Source organism: Ochlerotatus camptorhynchus, unplaced genomic scaffold (genome assembly GCF_037179485.1).
Source record: "Ochlerotatus camptorhynchus isolate MF236.1 unplaced genomic scaffold, CSIRO-AGI_Acam_v1.1 ptg000446l, whole genome shotgun sequence".
Classification (NCBI taxonomy): domain Eukaryota; kingdom Metazoa; phylum Arthropoda; class Insecta; order Diptera; family Culicidae; genus Ochlerotatus; species Ochlerotatus camptorhynchus.
This window is the reverse complement of record NW_027040932.1, coordinates 8,288-22,145: the sequence shown is the minus strand read 5'-3', so window position 1 is coordinate 22,145 and position 13,858 is coordinate 8,288.

The following is a 13,858-nucleotide window of genomic DNA, read 5'->3' as shown; positions in this document are numbered from 1 at the left end:
GAAATGTATTTCTAATGTAGCCATCAGAAATTGAATGTTGTATTCTTATTACTGATGATGTTTTCTGATTATATACTCATTCAAAGTTGCATGTTTCAAAAACTAAATTATTTGAGTTTCACGCATTTTCTTCTACATTCAACGAGGATTATCAAAGTAACCCAAATCAAAATACTGATGTTCGGTCACAAGACTAAAAAAATTGTGCAAATGATTTAATTTCCGTCAAGCATATTACTAACGAATTGACTCAAGGATCATGCACTTGTTAAAAAAATTGATAAAAAAAAATTAATTGCTGTAAAAAATATTTAGAATATACTTCAAAAAACTATCAATGTTACCCCGTTTTAAGGCACTCCGATTGAATCAGTAAATCTGTTTAAGAATATAATATCTAAGCCAAGTGAGTTCCGTAAACCGAGCGAGTTCCGAACGTAATTCGCAGAGTGCCACCAAAACAAATGTGAAAGCCAAAGTTTGGCAAATTGATTAATTTTGGTTTCCCCCCTAAATATTATACAATTATAGAGATTCTAAGATTTCGCGTCCGTACCTACTAAATTCTAAAAACTACATAAGCCCAGAACGCGCTTGGTAAGCTCTATTGAATTGCACATTACTAAAGCACCGTAGCAGAGCGTTGAGTCCCGACCAGTCTTGTAAGCGGTCACGGTAGTCGACACATTTTCTGTGATAATTGACTGTCTTTGCCTCCGACACTTGCAAAACAAGCTATCATAGTACAGTACCAAACTAAAATGTCGTATGACAGGCTCTGTCATACGACACCGTCGCCGAAGACCGTCACGAATGTATATATTTTAGTTTTTCTCATAATAAGAGCTGCTGATGGTGTGCTTGTGTGAATTCTGAAAATAGCAAGCAATGATGTCCTAGTAATAACATTTCTGATCAGAAATGGTTTGATTTACACCAAATTGAGGAATTACAACGAAATCACACATGTCATATGATAGCTATTTTGATCATTTTCTTTTAGCTCGAATGTTATTCTACCGCTCGTGTTGTGTGAGAGAGACAACGGTAGAGCATGAGTGTTCGAATACAAACAGACTGTCGCGCACGACAACGAAGCGAGTGTAGTAAAAAACGTCAACTGTTTCAACCCCTGGTCCCGACAACCACGAAAAGTTCAAAATACACTTGATAAAATAGAATTAAATAAAAACACAGTGAAATACTAACTACTAAATGAGCCACATCAAAATTTAAATTGAACCGATATGTGAATATAGAATCTCAGCAAGATTAACTTTGCTCCTCAAATTATTCAATTAAAATAAAAAAGCCCTCTACATAAGCTAGAGATGCCTGCTATAAACCCACCGTCTCGAACGCTCCATTATGACATGAGTTTAAGCCCTCCCACCAACGTCAAGGTGCAAAAACTAGCCATGGGGAGGGGATTTCCAATCAACATGCCTTTCCTGAAACTAAAATATTACTTCTTTTACGTACCCGGCCCTCCAACCGGATTTCTTTGAGCTTCAGATCATATTACGAAAGAAAGCCGATTTAAAGTACAACTTTATAATATGAAAGAGCTTGGGATTGATCCCATGATTTTCTGCTATGTAAGCAAAATCGGTCGCCACAATGCCTCCGAGCTCCTTATTTCACGACCAAGTTCCTGTTCAGCTTGCTATTACTACGAATTTAAGTCATCAAAGGGCTGAACATAAATTTTAATCAATAAACTCAACCTGAACAACGATTGAAAAAAGGTAAATCTTAAGATGTTTCAACATCGAAGAGCTGAAAATAAATTTAAATAATTTAATTCAATAGCTCTAGCCTGAACAAAGACTGAAAAAAGTGCATCTAAAGATGTCTCATGTCTCATTATCTTAAATAAGTTGTTGTTGTTATTTCTTTTTTAAGGATGATGAACTTAAATAATTTAAATCAATAGATCTAATTGCAGTGTTGTAACATCTGTGTCACACATTTTGTGCTGTTAATTCTTAAGCTGCACGATAATCTGATATGAATAACGATACTTCCATATAATTTTCACTGGCCAGAGCCTTAATCACCAATCACAATCAAACAACTCGAACATTGAAAAGCCAATCTCAAAACCTCACAAAATCAAGAAATCAAGAACAATGATAACAACTGGAACAAACGTTGTCCAATGGTGAGGATTTATACATTATAGTATGAATTCAAAATGCCCAAATGTGACATGTCAAATGCAGAGAAACTCAAAACTAAGGTCAATAGTCAATTTCACAAAGATCGAGCATTCATCCAACAACCACATACATAATTTCGATACTGTTCCGAAAAGATACGATGGTGTGCATGCGATGCAAATGCGATATGCTTAGTACCACCAAAGTGGTACGCCGATGCACGCAGCCACACAGCAAAAAAAAATGTAATATCGATCAACGTAATTCAAGCTGATGTATGAAATAATGATGTAATAGCAACAAGTAGATACAATATTACATCATTGGATGTAATTTTGTTCGCAAAATCGATGTACATCGTACAATGTGATATTACACAACCGATGGATTGAGCTGGTTGCAGCAGTTTCGATGTAATATTCAACAACTTTTTTTGCTGTGCACCGCCGCCGATCAAAAGTCATGCGGCGACGTCGCCGCCACCGAGACTAAAACAGCTTCTACGCCGCCTTCGTTTCCGATGAAATGACCGGCGCACAGGTCTAGTAGGAATAGCTTCGTGTTAAGGTTGACAGAGAACCGCACTGCTCAATTGTCTGTGAAGCACCAAATGGGTTTCACCAAAAGCTTCGAAGAAAGATGTGACCACCACTAGCGGCAGCGACTGCGCTGCTACTGCAGCTGCTGGTGTGACACTTGCAGATATGGAAATTTATGTCCTTCACAAATTTTCTTGCTTGCGGTAAAACAAGGAGCGAGAAGCATGAGTCATGGGAAAGGGGTGTATGGTGATAACTTGGGTGAACTTGCCCGTTTTATGGCTCAGTGGTGATATTATTTTAACATGAATAATTTTCAATATCGCAGAAGGGACAGCAGGTTGTGTCGATGATCAATAAGCCAATATCTCGCGTTAGTTTTTTTTAGATCCTTCAAATGGTATCAACAATTTTAGAGAGATTGACAATTTAATTTGATAATCAATTCGACAGATCGATGTCCTTCTATACCACTTGAAATCACTGAAATGGGGTCGATTTTTGATGATCGAGTTCCACATATGTTATGTGATGGAGGATAGTTCAAGAAAACTGATCTCAGAACTCTGTTTTGTTTAGAACTGCTCAAAGACATAATTTTTCTATTTATTATCGTGGATGATTTCTAGGTGGTATTTAAGTATTTAATAACTTCTAGGCGCTTTTAACCGAATTTTTGAATATTATTCCTTAGATTTCTTGGACTTCTTTCTCTTGACTTCTTGGAGATCTTGGATCACAGAGTTATTATTCATATTAATTTATGAGTGGTTTCGAAAAAACCGCGGAGTTCTAGGATCAGATTCTGATAAGATGTCTATGAGTGGTTTCAATAAAACCACGGAGCTCTTTGGATCAGTTTCATGAAGTGACCACTTTTGCGGATATTTCGGATCTTTTAGTGGGCCATCCCGTGGTCCCCAGCTTCCATTGTCTGGTCAAAACTCCTAATTTGTTGTAATAAGACATATATTAGTGGTTTCGAAAAAATCACCGAGCTCTAGGATCATTTTCATGAATTGACTTGCGGATGTTTCGGCTTTTTTAGTGGACCATTCCGTGGTCCCCAGCGTCCTTTTGCTGGTCATTCCTCTGAACTTATTGTGATAAGACGTCTATGAGTGTTTTCGGGGTAGTGTTTGCAGCCTATAGACGTCATCCCCTATCCGGAAATACCCTACTGTAGGGTATTTGACAGTTTTTCTTGAACCGATAGTCGCCATCTTGTCCAAAATTATGCCTGGCATCGATTGACGGCCTCTACACGTTGTCGCATTTACGAAAATACCCATATTATAGGGTATTTGACAGCTTTTCTTGAACCGATGGTCGCCATCTTGGATTTTAAAATAGCGTCCGAAATCGATTTCTGACCTCTAAACATCATCCCTTTTCCGGTTCTTGTCCTCACATTGCACAGCAACATCTTATATGGACAAGATTTCCACACATAACATATTAAGGAAGTTCATACGCACACTAGCGCCGCGTTGTGAGCAAGTTTTGAAATAATATGACCACCATCCGAAAAGATTTGGTCAGCTGAACAACTTTGCTGAAGACAGTAACTTTCTATATGGCCAGGTTCTCGATATACAGTTTTTATAGGAATTTCACATGCACACTAGCGCTGTGTAGTGAGAGAGTTCTGAACTAATATAAACACAAAAGGACATGATCACCTGAACAACTTTGCTGAAGACAGTAAGTTTCTATATGGCCAGGATTTTGGGATACAGCTTTTATACGAAGCTCATGTGCACACTAGCGCTGTGTAGTGAGAGAGTTTTGAACTAATATGGCTACCATTCGAAAGGACTTGGTCACTTGAACAACTTTGCGGAAGATAGTAACTTTCTATATGACCAGGATCACGAAATATTCTAAGTTGGACCTAAGATCCATATGTTATTGCGCCCGTCATAAGTAACATAAAAGTGAAGCGCCTCTAGTGGCGTAGTTCTCAATTAAACCTGAATCCAATGACACAGGCTTGTTGGTCTATCCCAGTACAACAACTTTTTCGGAGATAGTATAGCTCTATATTTTGAAACAAATGAGATAATCCACCACAGCCCCTATTAGTGAAAATCCCATATGCTGTGGTTATCCTTATTCGCGGTTACTTATTCACGCCCCGTTACCCCGGCAATAAGGATTCCTGACTGTATGTCGTACCTGTACTGACTAGGCTATCCGAGGCCCAATCGAGGGCGGCTTATAGGTTGCAAATATTTTTTTTAAATTAAGCACCCTACTGTGCAGTGCTTATATTTGAGTTACGTATATGTATCCAGCTGGATTCATATGCAGCCTAAAATAAATATAGAATTACGATGGCGTCGTGATGTCTGGCTACCGACAATTTCCTCGAAGGCAGGGAGGCTTATTTATTTTTTATTGCCACGCCTGTGATGATGACCTTCATACTGGCGATGAAGCAGAGTTTGGCTGTCTCTCACAGTTACGCTAAAATAATCTCTTCTTGGAGGAAGACTCTCCATGCCATATTGTATTTTTTTTTTTGGGATGGAGACGCATTATGTTGCGCCACTGATCTCCCCATCCACCGACAACATAAACAGAGAAATGCGACAGCATACCCACATGCTCATATCAACGCTTGTTCAGATTGGCAATTGCTAGTGTGTGAGTGTGAGTTTATATGTATGGCTCTGATGTGAACGTGTTATTCTATACATACCTACTTGCGTTATCCCGCCGTTTGATGTCCATAAATAAAAGCTCGGAAAGGGCAATTGCCTGCCCTGTGGGGTGGGCGTGGGTTGCTATTCGTTAAATAGGGACCCTAAATTCGACTCATTGCACGTAATTCTCCCCGGGTGGTGATCCAATTATAGCACAAATCCGTCAGTGTCTGTTACCATGGCTGCAGTATGCTATCGATTACTTTATTTGGAATATTTCCGTATCCGTTAAGACGAACCAAATCGATTTGGCCAGAGAGATGAAATTTCCCGAAATCATGAAAGTTCTTTTTTTTTCCATTCGGTATTCGGTACTACAACGAACGTGTCTAAAATGCGTCGCAGCATGTACAGGTCATGATATAGCATGTTCTTTCGGGTTTCGTTATACCAGCCCATCAAAACAAGAGCGTATATTTAGCAACCCGCCTTCCGAACAGACTCCTTCTAGGAAACGAAAACGTGGTCATGCGATTCCGGAAGAAGTTTTTTTGAGTAAAGGCAAACATTGGGATCCAGAGCTTGGATGTTACCGCAAAACTTTGCCGACATTTTGCCTCGCAATCAGAACACGAACTCGATCGTGACCTTAGGAATTTATATTCATAGAACGGAATGAAATTGCACCCTCGTTGGTACTTTAAGATTATTCTTATTTTCATTTGGATATTTGAAAAAAAAAAAACCATCCCTTTGTTTCCCATCCGTTTATGATGATTTCATCCCCATCACGAAAAACTAGGGCGAACTCGTTAAACTACGTGCCAGTCGTTTTTACCTCATCCTCACTAGGAGAACCGGTTGCAGTTTTCTTATCTCCGAGATTTCCATCAATGCACCATCCACGTTCCATTTTCTCCCATCGCGGAAAACAGACAGTCCATATTTGCTTTTCCCCCCGACCCCCCATCAGCACAACTTTTCATTATGCCACTATCCCTATGGTGAAGGAAGTGGTTGAGTTCCCATCCTCCGCTTCCCAGTCCGTGTCGGAGCGACCGGAATTCATTAAGGGTCTTGCAATCGCTCGAAGAAAAGTCCCACCGGAGCAACGGAAACTGCGTTGCGGTGGCAGCGGCCGCAGAGGCAATGGTAGAGCTAGGCTTCCTGTTTGGAGTTCTTGGCTTATGCTGTCCCTGTGTTCGCTACTACGGGACTCTCCTGTGTATATTTAACTTTATCGTATTATTTCCACATTTAATGGAAGTAGCTTTTCCGGTCCACTGCGCGATTCAGATGGCTGGCAACGGCAATATGGCTGATGGTGGGTTATGGCTGATGATGTTTTTCAAGTAGTATGTAAGCGCTAGGATTTTCATGTGCTTCGAACGAGTGTGTAGGTGGGAAGTTCCAAATGGGTTTTTGGCTCCGGAAAAATACTTATTGAACTCAGAAACAGCCCATACTTATCATCTTCATTGTATCCCGATGAATGTTATTATCTTCAATGTGGCTTCTAGCATTTCTTTATGACCTGGATAGTTTGAATCTCCATGATTTAAGCAGAGCGTTAATGATAAAAGGCTCCCAATGAATGATTAGGTTTTATATGGTTAAAATTTGATATTCTACGATTAATTATTTAATCTAAATATATTTACAATTATTAATGATTATTATTAATGGATAAAACAATTATTTATATTATATATGATTATGATTAATAAATAATCCAAAATTGAGAATAGTTAATCAATATGAATGAATAATAAAAAATATTCTGAAATTTTTGGGTTTAGGGACTTTACCGGCCCGAAAATAAAAAAAATCAGGGCGTTCTTATTTTTCTAAAAATAATGGGAAAAATTATTAAAAAATCCAAATAAATCAGTACCTTCCTTGGACTCTCAGCAAAACCGAAAAGTCTATGTTTTGTGGTTTTTTTAGTCCAACTGTATGCCATAATGCAGTACTCCCCAGCCTGAGCGCCGCGGCGCCCTGGTGCGCCGCGAAGCTTTCCCAGGTGCGCCGCGGGCTCATTACATGCTTAATAAAAAAATGTCTTTTGCACCATTTGTCTTTTGACTTACATTGGAAAACGATATAGTGGTCTCAGAATTTCGTAAAAATTGGTAAATTTCTGTTCCTTATCGCAAAATATTATACCCGTTTTTTTTTATTTCGTCATTAGGGTGACCAAAACCATGTTAGGATGGTTCAAAAATGCAACAAAACTACAATTTTTTTACGAAATTCCGAGAACCACTATATCGTTTTGCTATGGAATGACTGTTTGATAATGCGGGTAACTTTGATAGTAGAATCAACAATCAATACGAAACTAACGATTTTAAATTGGCTCACTACTTGACTAGCCTATTGGTCCCAAGCAAATCGATTAACGTACCCCATTCTAGTATAAATTCCAGTACTACACTATGTTTTTTTTTGATTCGCTATGAAAGTTTGACAGATAAAATGAGGGGTTCGTGGATTTTCCTATGTTTCGAGGGGTGCATCGATTAGCTTGGAACCGAAGATAGTACCAGAGCTGAGCCAAAAAGTTGAGCTCGTTTCTTCGGGACCTTCTGGTCTTAGAGTTACCTCTATGGTAGAATACCGTCAAAATTTCTATAGTGCGGAATCAGTTTTGCCGGATTCCTATAGTACTGTTGCCACTGGATTCCTATAGTACGGTCGATCCGGCATTAACGAATACACGTACCATATGGGATTTGAGCTAATTGGGACCAAACACTGATTGTACGCAATCTGATGTTTTTGGAGAAGTTGTTAAGCATCTTTTGGGAATAGTCAAGTTCCGGTATGTCACAAGTCTGGCCTTGTAGAACATCCGTAAAAGTGGTCAATTCATGAAACTGTTCCATAGCTACGCGGTTTTTTTTCTAAACCACTCATACACTTCTTATCTGAATGCATTCGGTATTGTGACCAGAAAATGGACGCTGAAGATCACGGGATGGTCCACTAGAAGATCCGGAACATCCGTAAAAATGGTCAATTCATGAAACTGAATCTAGAGTTTGGCGGTTTTTTAAAAACCACTCATAATCGCCTTATCACAATAACTTCGGAGTTGTGACCAGAAAATTTACACTGGGGACCATGAGATGGTCCACTAAAAGATCCGAAACATCCATAAAAGTGGTCAATACATGAAACTGATCCTAGAGCTCCGTGGTTTATTCGTAACTAGTCATAGACGTCTTATTTCAATAAATTTGGAGTTGTAACCAGAAAATGGACGCAGGTGACCACGGGTGGTGCACTAATAAATCCGAAATATCCGTAAAAGTGGCCAATTCAAGAAACTGATCCTAGAGCTCCACGGTTTTTCGAAACCACTCATAGACATCTTATCAGAATGAATTCGGAGTGGTGTTCGGAATATGGGCTATGGAGACTACGAGAATGTTCGTCGGAAGATCCCAAAACATCCGTAAAAGTGGTCAATTTATGAAACTGATTCTGGAGGTTCGTTTTTTTTTTAAACCACTCATAGACGTCTTATCACAATAAATTCTGAGTTGTGACCAGAAAAAGGACACTGGGGACCACGGAATGTGGTAAAGTAAAGTGGTCTATTCATGAAACTAATCCTATAGCTCCGTGATTTTTTCGCAACCACTCATAGACGTACATAATTAGAAAAATTCATGTAAATTTAGGTGCTCTGAGAGTGACATATACGAGCGTCAGTTTTGACATAAATTTAAGTCATAACAGACGCGAAATATAGCTCAATCAAACGTACTTTTCGTTGAGCAACGAACTTTTCAGTCTCGGAGCACTTAATATTAAATGACATGTTTGTTTACGTCTCATCTTCTATAGATAAGGATTGATTCCGTCACGTGTAAAATTAGTTATTGCTTAGTGTGTATTTCCTCAATAAATAAGGAGTTGTAACAAGAAAATGGACATAGGAGACCACGGGATGGTCCACTATAGATCCGGAACATCCGTAAAAGTGGTCAATTCACGAAACTGATCCTTTAGCTCCGCGGTTTTTTTGAAACCACTCATAGACATCTTATCAGAATGAATTCGGAGATGAGTTCGGAATATGGACTCTGGATACTACGGGATGGTCCTCCAGAAGATTCGAAACATCTATAAAAGTGGTGAATTCTTGAAACTCATTCTGCTATTCCTGTAAAAACTCAGAATTAATACTGAAAAGACGTCTATGAGTGGTTTCAAAATATCGACGGAGCTATAGGTCAGTTTCATGAATTTGACCACTTTTACCGATGTTCCAGATCTTTTGGTTGACCATTAGGTGGTCCACAGGGTTCATATTCTGATCATAACTCCGAATTCATTATGATAAAACGTTTATGACTGGTTTTGGAAAAAAAAACGGAGCTCTAGGATCAGTTTCATGATTCGATCACTTTTACGGATGTTCCGGTTCTACTGGTGAACCATCTCGTGGTCCTCAGGGTTCATATTCCGGTCACAACTCAGAATTAATTCTGATAAGACGTCTATGAGTGGTGTCAAAAAATCCGTGGAGCTATAGGATCAGTTTCATTAATTTGACACTTTTACGGATGTTCCGGATGATTTAGTGGACCATGCCCGAGTTCCGTCGTGCCGTAGAGTCCATTAAGTTTGCTTCCATCAATAATTAAACTTTTTGAAAAGATAATTTTGAACAGAATTATGCTTCACATCAATACGAACTCAATTCTTTCAGATAAGCAGTTTGGATTTCGCCATGGGCAGTCAACTACACATCAACTCTTAAGAGTTACCAATTTAATTCGTTCTAACAAATCTGAAGGCTGCTCAACTGGAGCTATTCTTCTAGACATAGAAAAATCATTCGACAGCGTTTGGCATGAAGGTTTGATTGCTAAATTGAAAAAGTTTAATTTTCCACTTTATATTATGAAATTAGTTCAAAGTTATTTAACTGACAGAACTCTGAAGGTAAAATATCAAAATTCCAAGTCTGAACGACTACCTGTTAGAGTCGGAGTTCCTCGGGGTAGCATTCTTAGGCGTATATAGTATAACATTTTCACTTCAGAACTCCCTGATTTTTCTCAGGGTTGCCACAATTCTTTGTTCGCTTATGACACAGGCAATTCCGCTAAAAGAAGTGTTATTTGCAGCATTGATTGAAAATCAACTTTTTTAGATGACAGCTGCTGCTGCTTGTAAACAAATCTAATTAGATCAAATTGACTGACTCATAATGCATAATGGTATATATATGAACATAGGGGTATACAATGAATATAGCTAATGAAAGATTTTATTTTGCTACTTTGGCCTGCTTTTTGACCCAAATTTTCTTCTGTGCAACATCCAAATTGGCGTTAACCATGTCTCGGGAGCCCTCGGAAAGTGACCAGAAATTAAAATTAATAGAAACATGTTTTGCAACTCATCCCTAGTAGCACGCTTGTCACACATCAGTTGTATAAACTTCTTTATGACTTATTTCAGTCATAAACAAGTTGCTGCAACTTTTCTTAATGGAAGTGTGCTACTCGGGATCATACCGCCTGAAAGTTCAATTAGCAAGAATACATTGGCCACAAAAGCTTCGGGTACCACCGGAATGTGGCCTGAATCTAAAGTTAACTCAAATCACATTAAAGCATATCTAAATTAAAATAGGTAGGGTTACGGGATGTAATTTCAGCCCCTCACTTCAGCCTATCAAGTAAATAACTTATTAATACAAAATAGTTATAAAAAAAATACCACATCTGCTGTAAAATTTTAATCCGTAAATTATGTGCCCATTTTTGGAACAAATTTTGAACATCTATTGCATTTTTTCAAAGAAAAAGTTTAGTGAAGTTTTCTTAATTTGTGATTTATAGGCACCATGATCGTGCTGTATTATTGCACTAGCGAAAACCTACACTTTAGTGATCATAAAAAAAAACCTGATAATTTCATGACGTACCTTTTTGTTACTTGCTAGTCTAATAAATCAATATCACAGTTTTCACTCTTACTGCAACAATTTAAAAGATTTAATGCTTTTAGCGCTTTATAGCTATGGACAGAACATTAGGGACGTAATTTTGATGCATGTTCCTAATTATGGACTACGAATTTTGTTTAATAACTTTGTTTTGATATTGGTGAAACCATTCGCGTTGACGACGACTTTGCAACTGTTCACTCCTATAGGAAAACTTCATAAGCAAATGTCCAATTTTGTGAAACATAGCGGATCGCTTCTTATCCTTTCACTCCACTAAAAAATCCCGTAGGCAAAATGTTAGCTTTTGTGTGAAAGGAGGGATCGACACGGCACACATGCTATTTCTACACGGCGAATGAGAACGACCCAAATTTGAGTTTAGTTCACTCATAATCGCCAAAAGTGCAGAAACTCAGCGATGAGTAAATTTGTCTCATGGTTTCCTGTGGAAAACCTAAAAAATCTGCCGGAAAATGAGGAAATTGACGAAAATTTTATTCAGTCTCGGAGTAGTACCAATAGACTGAGTGAATCCAATCTTTACTTTTCTCAAATTCAGGAATTTTTCCCTGGAAAATCCTGGAAAAACCTGGGAAAACATGAGACAAATTTTACTCATCGCTGAGTTCCTGCACTTTTGGCGATTATGAGTGAACTAAACTCAAATTTGGGTCGTTCTCATTCGCCGTGTAAACAACCAAAATTTGAGAAGGATCTACTCATATTCGTCAAAAGTAGGGTACACCAAATTGAGTAAACAAAGTTTAGGCTAACAAGATGACCGTGAAAGAGGACACTAAAATAGAAAGTTTTTCTTCCGACAGTTTCATCTTAGTATTTATCCCAAGTAACATTTTAAATTTTATTAAATACTACAAAGCAACTATAAAACAACATTCATAAAACCCTGGTCAAGGCTATTTTGTAATTAATGCATCCACCAAAACCTCATTAAGACTAGAATATGTCTAGTTGGCCCACCCTGGAGAAAGTTCTGAAGGGTGTATTCTCGAAGCTCTTCAAGATTGATTTACTGCAAAAGGTTGTATGACGAACGCATCGAGTACCTTTTGAAAGCTACAATAAAAGCTATTTAGCAACAATAAAAACCCTTTCCGAGCTATTTCCCCTAGCCACATGCTGAATCCACTAGGAAAGCATCATTCAAGATAGAAAAGGATTTATGAATCCGATCTTATCAAAATAATTAAAATAGAAACTGATCTTGCTGAAATCTTGCTGAATATCCATATTTATTACAATAGTTCTCATTAAGTGGCCTAGTTTTATGTGCCATATTAAATTGTATGTGAAATGTACGTGAAAACATCGAAAAAATTAAGTCCACCCTCGTAAAACGTCGATTTGACTAATTATTTAACATTGAAAAAAAAATATATTCTTTAGATCGAGCTTGGCCGAGATTTTTTTTTATTATTTTCGCATTTAAATGTTCGCACATTGGTAAATTTACCAAAATATAGTTATATATAAGGAAATATTGATTGAAAATCGAAGATTGTAAAAAAACAAGCAAACTAATTGTAACATGGCGGCGGCATCAAAGTTGATTTTCATGGGTCATTTGCGAAAAAATTGTTTTGCTTTCAAGAATTCCTTAACAAATTAATAAGGTTTTAAAATGGCTTTTATGAAGAAAACTTGCAGGCTGAATTGTATTTATCTAAAGCCATTTTGCTTGTTCCTAACCCGTTCAGATTTATGGCAGCATTTATGGAGGCAAAGTTGCCTGCAAAAAGTTAAACGTCAAAGTTTGTTTATCTTTCGATAGTTGCGCTGTGAGATCCAGGTTACTTCCAGGCGGTTTTCTCCCGATGGATTGGGAGCAGTTACTCAGATAGTTTGCGATATTGTTTTACAACATTTCGCATTTCGAACAGCTGGAAGCGCAATCGTTTCCGAAAAAGATCCCCTTCTTCCGGATGGTTACAGAAGTGCACCATCCAATGATGCAGAGATGTACGGATGAATAAAATTTCGAAGAGTCTTTCGCCGAATAAAATCGCTGTTTTGGATCAGAAACCAGCTGATCTCCGCTAACTAACAGTTTCATTGGTTTGCTGTCGGTTGTTATTTCGATTGTCATCGGAGAAGGCTGGTATGTTTTTCAACTTTAGACAATGTTTTATGAGTTCGAGGGCCCCACTTGCTTTACTCTTCTCCGACAGATGGTCAGTCGTTGGTGGTGTGCTGGTTCTTCTAAAGAAGTAAATTTATCTGAAATTGACTTTATTTTTTCATCCTACTTCGTCTATCCTTCGAGATTTCCTTGTCACAAATTTGGCATTTATTGACTATGAGGAACCATCTTTTAAGCTCAATTTGTAAACAAAGTATTTGGGGAGTTAATGATGCTTTTTAAAAAGGCTAAAAAGCATCAATAAATGCTTTTTACTCTAATGCAAAACCTAATTGTTTTATGGTTGCTTTTATAATGATAGAACACGTTTATAAAGTATTTTATCATGACATTAATAAACAATAGCTAATGACGTTTATGCTTGAATTACAGAA